The sequence below is a fragment of the Myotis nattereri genome (genome assembly GCF_964212035.1).
Source record: "Myotis nattereri genome assembly, chromosome: 20".
In the NCBI taxonomy this organism is placed as follows: Eukaryota; Metazoa; Chordata; class Mammalia; order Chiroptera; family Vespertilionidae; genus Myotis; species Myotis nattereri.
This window is the reverse complement of record NC_138096.1, coordinates 16,419,626-16,426,486: the sequence shown is the minus strand read 5'-3', so window position 1 is coordinate 16,426,486 and position 6,861 is coordinate 16,419,626. Positions and strand designations below refer to the sequence as shown.

The 6,861-nt window shown below is 45.1% G+C and overlaps 1 pseudogene across 1 annotated transcript; it reads right to left on the bottom strand.

Annotated features, from left to right (window-relative positions):
• Positions 1-4,963: 4,963 nt before the first annotated feature.
• LOC308535615 (T-complex protein 1 subunit beta-like) lies at positions 4,964-6,550 on the bottom strand (annotated as a pseudogene). The gene has a single exon. The product of its transcript is annotated as a T-complex protein 1 subunit beta-like (transcript).
• Between the last annotated feature and the right edge of the window lie 311 nt (positions 6,551-6,861).

Here is a 6,861-nt window from a genome sequence, read left to right as displayed (position 1 = left end):
TAGCCTCCCCCAGGAGGAATTGTTAAATGTGGTGAGAAGACTTGTTCCTTGTTTCCATTGGTTTCTCTCCATGCACAGAAATCTTCAGTGGATTAACTTCATACAATTCTTCAAAAAATTCCTTCCTTCTTCAAGGCAGACATGTGTTTGACTGCTGACCCTCAGGCAGGAACTGGTCCTGCCCACCACAGACCCAGCAGAGAGCAGCTGGGACTGAAGTTTATAGAGGCAGTTCTTTCCCTGGGTGGGGACTTTGAGGTGCTCCCCTGTCAGTTAAGGTTGCTCAGATTTACCTGTGGGAGGCAGAACTAGGATGCCACTTAGGATCTCACTGCTCAGCTCCACGTATGTGCAAGTGCTGCCCACTCACTGTGAAGTTCAACAGTTGTGTTTATCAGGGAACAAGGATGCATTCTTAGGACAACACACTTTATGAATCTATACAATATAACATGGTTCAATTTCATTTGTTGCTTCAACTAGAAATTTGCCCCTGACTTTGCAGATGGGTATAAATAAATAAAAATAATTGAAGTAATAGCCAAAGCCTCTCAGCAAAGGAAAGTGCATGTCACATGTATTCAAGGGTAAATTTTATCCAAATTTCAAAGAAAAAACAGTATCTTCTCAATCAGTTCTTCTCAAACACTTCCAAGAATTGAAAAAGAGGGTTAACCTCCAAACTCATTTATTGAGGTTTGAGGAATGGCTGATGTGCATTAGCCCTAGTAACTGGGTCACTGGACCCAACTGCTTCCAAAGCAAAATAAGTACACAAACAAAAATTACAGGTCATATCCCGGATGAACATAAATACTAAAATCCTCAACAACCCTATATAATAATGTCCTAATACGTAAATAAATCTACCGAAGAGTGGAACAACTGGCCACTATGACACACACTGACCACCAGGGGGCAGACACTCAATGCAGATGCTGATTCCTTGTAGTCAGTGCACTCCCAAAGGGGGAGCTCCACTCAGCCAGAAGCCAAGCTCAAGGCTGGTGGTGGCAGCGGGAGCCTAAGCTGGAGGCAGGCCTAAGCCAGCAGTTGGACATTCCCCAAGGGGTCCCAGACTGAAAGAGGATTTAGGCGGGGCTGAGGCCCCCAGCCCCCAGTGCAGGAATGTCATACACTGGGCCTCTAGTATAAGATAAAACTTAACAACATTTGGAAGTATCATTTACCATCATTAAGTGGGATGTTATCCTAGAATTCGAGGATGGTTCAACCTTTATAAATCAGTAAACTGGATACACCCATCCACAGAATAAAGGAGAAAACTATATTGTCATAAAAAAGATATAAAAAAGGCCATTGAAATGTCAAAACCACTTTATGATAAAAATTTTCAATAAATCTGGTATATAAGTGGTGTTCCTCAAAATAATTCATGCTGCATTTCAATAGAAAACGGGTAACATTATGCTACATAGAAACAATTTCAACACAATTCTTCTAACATCAGGACCAAGACCAAGGCACCCCAGTGACTACTTCTATTGAGCAAAACTGGAAGCCCTTGTCAGAGTAATTTGGCAAGAAAAAGAAATAAAGAGTCTGTAAATCAGAAAGGACCCAAGAAATTGCATCTCTTTATCTCTATGGATATGACATGATCTTAGATATAGAAAACCCTGAAGAATTCACAAGAAAATTTATAGAACTAGAAAGGTAACTCCTGAAAGATGTAAGGTACAGAACCAATACATAAATGGCTTATGCCTCTGCACACTCTCAACAAAGTGTCTCCATGGTTCTAGAAAATATGTGGGGCTGTTTCAGAGGAAAGTGAGGAAAGAACTTGAAAACTTGAATGGGCTTAACAACAGGGAGATGACAATGTAATGAAACAAGAACCTTAGATTTGGGAGTCCTCAGTCTTGGTCCATCCCCTATTATGTTCCCAGGGAGCTTCCCCCACAATGTGGCACTGACTCAGCTGCAGGTTCCAGTTCACCCCCCACCCCCATCATGTGGGGATACGGTGACAGTGGTCCCACGGGTCACATGCAGATGTCAGGTTTCCAATAACAAGATTTTCTTAACCTAAACTTAGTTATTCCTACATTTTATCCACATTGTCATAAAAAAAAATCTTAGTTTTGATTGAGTTTCATCTATATCCCCAATGTTTGAAACTGGCTCTACTGTTTCTCTGTATGGTTCATGCTTCTGTTTCCCAATGATCCACACAGATGCTCCAATCTCCCCCAACACTTGGTCCACTGGCTCTAGGTTCAAGGCCTGTTCTTAGTTTATCCTCTGATCACTTTATAAGGAAATAAGGGATCGGATAACTTCTGTTTGTTGAACATGACACTCCCACACTTTAATCTCCTTTTCAATGTGATGGTTGATCACCTCACTATGTTAATACAGGTAAACTTCCCAGGTATCATGTTTAAATCTTTACCCTTTCTCCTATTTTTCTATTACATTAAGTTTAATGCTAGATTACTACACTATCTTATCCAGCCTGCAGTACTGACCCCTCACAGGGAATACCCACAGGTCAGGAGATGATTCCGGGAAGCAGTTGGGCCCAATTGGGAGGAGCAGAGACACAGGTACCAGAGCTAATGCTCATCAGCCATGAGTGCCCTTGGACACACCACACTCTGCAATAACATTCTTTTTTTAATATATATTTCATTGATCCTCCACAGCGAGGAAGGGAGGGGGACAGAGAGCCAGAAACATCGACAAGAGAGATACATCGATCAGCTGCCTCCTGCACACTCCCGACCAGGGTCGTGGCAGCAACCAAGGCACATGCCCTCGAACTCGGGACCCTTCAGTCCACAGTCCGACGCTCTATCCACTGAGTCAAACCAGTCAGGGTTGCAACAACATTCTTTATGTCAGTGTCCAACCCCAGAGCTCCCTATATAGTAGGAGGAATGCCAATAGGGCCCCCACTGCTTGTGAATTAGAACCCATCCCCCTGGATCCCCAGGTGTTCCCATTCCCTGATCAGGAGTGAACACAGACCACTAATCCTGGGGCACTAATCCAGGGCACCTCTCCATCCCTGGGAGATGGATGTGATTTCTACAAAGAGAAACGTCAGCGAAGTCACACCCTGTGTCTGAGCTGACTCTCTCTGCTCTAGACAAGCCCTCATCTGCCCAGGACCCCCATCCCTCAGACAGGCTCAGATCTGCCACCAGGAAATCCCCAAACATCTGCCCAGGCAGTCTTATCTCCCTGGGGCAGTGGACCCTCTGGCTCAACTAGCACTCAGGATGAGGGGGATGGCCAGCACTTGTCCCTCATTCTCTCCACCTCTCAGTCTCTTGGACCAGAACCAGCCCAATGGAGGACCTGACTCATCTCTCAGAATTCCACATGGAGCAGAGAGGGAGAGGAGTTCAGAGATGAAACCCTCCACCACCTGCTGGGCAGCCCTCTGTGTGGGTCCCCAAGAACCTTCTGGGCTCTGCTCTGACATGTGTCTCAGCCTCCACATTGGGAATCTACATGGATCATGAGAACAAGCTGGTCAGAGTCCTGGTCCATACCCACCCCCCAGCTGTCCCTCCAGTATCCCAGGACAACTGCCCCTAGATCACCCTCTGCCTTCTACTGTCCACATCCTCTCTATATCTGTCCCAGACCCTGCGTACTATGGCCAGAGACCTGCTAACACTCCCCAGCTCCTCCCACAGGGTCAAGGACAGAGAAGAACCTGTAAAACCCACCTACCCTCCTATATCTACCAGCACCCCTCTCACAGATTCACCCACCTGTGATCACCCCAGGACATGTCACAGACAGGAGACCTGAAGCTGAGCCAGGATATGGTGACAGTGGTCCCAAGGGTAACATGCAGACATCGAGATTTCCAATACCAACATTTTCCTAAACCCAAATATGGTTATTCCTAAATCATTACCCACATCATCCCCTAAACACACTGGGTCATTATGGAGATTCCTCTATATCTCAATGCATGAAACTGGATCTACAACAGAGTCTAGAGAATAAACACCACAAAGGAGGCAGTGCAGCTGCTACATGTCCAGGACCAAACTCCCCTAAAGGACAGACCTGGGAGCTCTGTCTGTGTCTCTATAGTTCTTGCTTCTAGTTCCCAGGGACCCGCACAGATGCTCCTCTCTCCCCAACACTTAGTTCACTGGCTCTGGTCTCACACTCTGGTCTTAGTTTATCCTCTGATCACTTTGTAGGGGAAATAATATCATGTGGAACTTCCTGTCTCCTGAACATGAACGTCCTGCACTTTTATTTATTTCTCTGGTTGTGAGGGTTGGTTCACCTGGCATTTTCATTACCAGTGACTTTCAAAGGCATCTCATTTATATTTTGACCTCTATTTTAGTTTTTAAAGTGTTCAACTTTTTATTTTGATGCACAGTATGATAAATGGACTTTCAAAACAGCTAAATTTTATGGACAATGAACAGGAAATAAATTTGACCATTTATACTAATAAAAGGGTAATATGCTAATTAGACTGGATGTCTTTCAGACATCCATCAGGACAAAGTCACAGTGGTGGGGGCTAGGGCAGAGGCGATTAGGGGTGATCAGGCTGGCAGGGGAGAACAGTTAGGAGCAATCAGGCAGGCAGGCAGAGGGGTTAGGGATGATCAGGTAGGCAGACAGTTGAGTGGTTAGGAACCACTGGTCCAGGATTGCTAGAGGGATGTCAGACTACCAGTTTAGGCTGATCCAGCAGTCAGACATCCCCCGAGGAGTGCCGCATTGGAGAGAGTGCAGGCTGGGCTGAGGGACCCACTCTCCCCCACCCTCCAAGCACAAATTCCGTGCACCAGGCCTCCAGTGTTAAAATAAAAAGGTCAGCTAAATGTCTAAACTTAAGGTTGTAAGAATCACAGATAAATTTTGATGCCACAGTTTTCTTCAGGAAGTCAAAGTCTTTCAAACAATGTTGCTATGAACTGGTCCAGAGCATAACAGTATGCAGGAATGCCTAACAAGGGGGGTGATCAGGACACCTTGCCTTGGTGCTGCTTTGATGATGTCATTCACATGCAGTGTCCCCTCTGCTGCTTCAGCTCCACACAGATGAACCTTCCACTTCACTTGGACACTGTCTGTGATGCCCAGCATTGCCATCACCAATAGCACCTTCCTTCATATCCAGTTCAGCAGTTGTATTGCCTTCACGATGGACAGCTCAGAGCTGTGCCACCAGATCTGCACTGTCACAGCCTGCGTTGTCAGTTCTAACAGTAGGCGACATCCTCAGTGCTTGAGCCTAAGAATCCATTGCAGCAGCTACTTTACCTGGTGTTTTATTGGTAGCTGTGACACAGCATGAGCCAGCAGCATCTCAGAACAGCCTCCTCCATAAACTGTTCTAGAAGCCTTCACAGTGTGTGCAAGAACACAAACGGCATCATGCAAAGATCTTTCTGCTTCATCTAATATGTGCTGAGTGGCACCACGAAGAACATTAGTGCAAGCTTCACCAAGGGCTACCCCAGAAACATGAATGAGCATGTCTTCTCCAATCATGACTTCCTCAATGAGCTTGCAACTTCCAAGTTTCACTAGTTCTGGGTGGTCAAAGGAAGACGCAATTTCACCACCTGTGACAAGAGCCAGGTGTTCTACATGTTCAATAGCCATACCCCAGCATCACCAAAAACCAGCTCAGGATAATTAGAAATTTATTGCCTGTTAATAAAGTGATTTATCCTATGCTTAAGAATATGTTCAACTTTCTCCTTCATTCTTTTTTCTTTTTCTGCTTGTTTTATTTTAGTAACATTTGCTGTAGAATCAGCCCTTACATGGAAAACAAATGCCTTTATTTTATCTGTATCCATTCCCGTATTTGCAATAAGAATTTTAGCATTTTTAATTCCTTTTGGTTGATTAAGTGTAATGTTTCATCCAACAGAAAGCCTTTATCTAAATAGGAATCCACCAAACTTCCTCCTAGCTTGTTGATGACATGAATTGCCTCCAGATTACCAGAGCCCTTCAATCAGAGAACAGCTTTTACAGCTAACTTTGTAGAGTGATCTTGTGATGAGTAAGAAGTTTTAAGAATAATGTTTTTCCTGCAATGTTCACTAAATCTTGGCAGGATTTATCTTCATCAGAACCATGATCAACTGCCGAATTGAACAGACCCTGTCTTGCTGCCTTTGTGCCTTCTCTCCAACCCACAATGATGATCTGAAGATGAGTCTTTTTTGAAATTAAATATTCTGCTTCCCTTAGTCATTCTGCTGCTAAAACAGGAACAGAGGTAGTGCCATCTCCAACTTCATCATCCTGAACCCTTGACATATCAACTAACACTTTAGCTCCCAGATTATCAGTTCAGATGCTTTTAGAATAGCGGCACCATCATTGGCCACCATAAGAGAGGCATCTCATTCACTGCTTCCCAGAATTGTGCCCATGCCTTTGGGTCCCAAGTTGCTCTTTACCAAGTTCCCCATAGTGATGGACCAATAAAGGAAGATGGATGAGCTGTCTCTGCTCTCTCTTCATCAGCACCAACCTGGAATATGTTGGCAGGTGCCAGGGAAAAGGACACCATGGTTCCAAAGAGGTGGCCACTCATGCTTCTCCCTCTCAGATCAAGGCCTGGATCCCAGGGGAGAGAAGACGGATGTGACACCACAGGCTCTGCGCAGGAAGCAGGACCTCGGCAGCTCAGAGCAGAAAGGTTGATCTCTATTTTCTTATGTGACCATGCCTTATTTTTCCCACAGGATCTACCACTCTCACTCTAATGTGATCAGTGTCCCTCCACAGTTGCTAATTTCCACAGTGTCACAGCTCATTTCCCCAGTAGACTCACTCCGTCCTTCCAGGGAATGAGCTCACCTGAGTAAGCCATGCAAAACC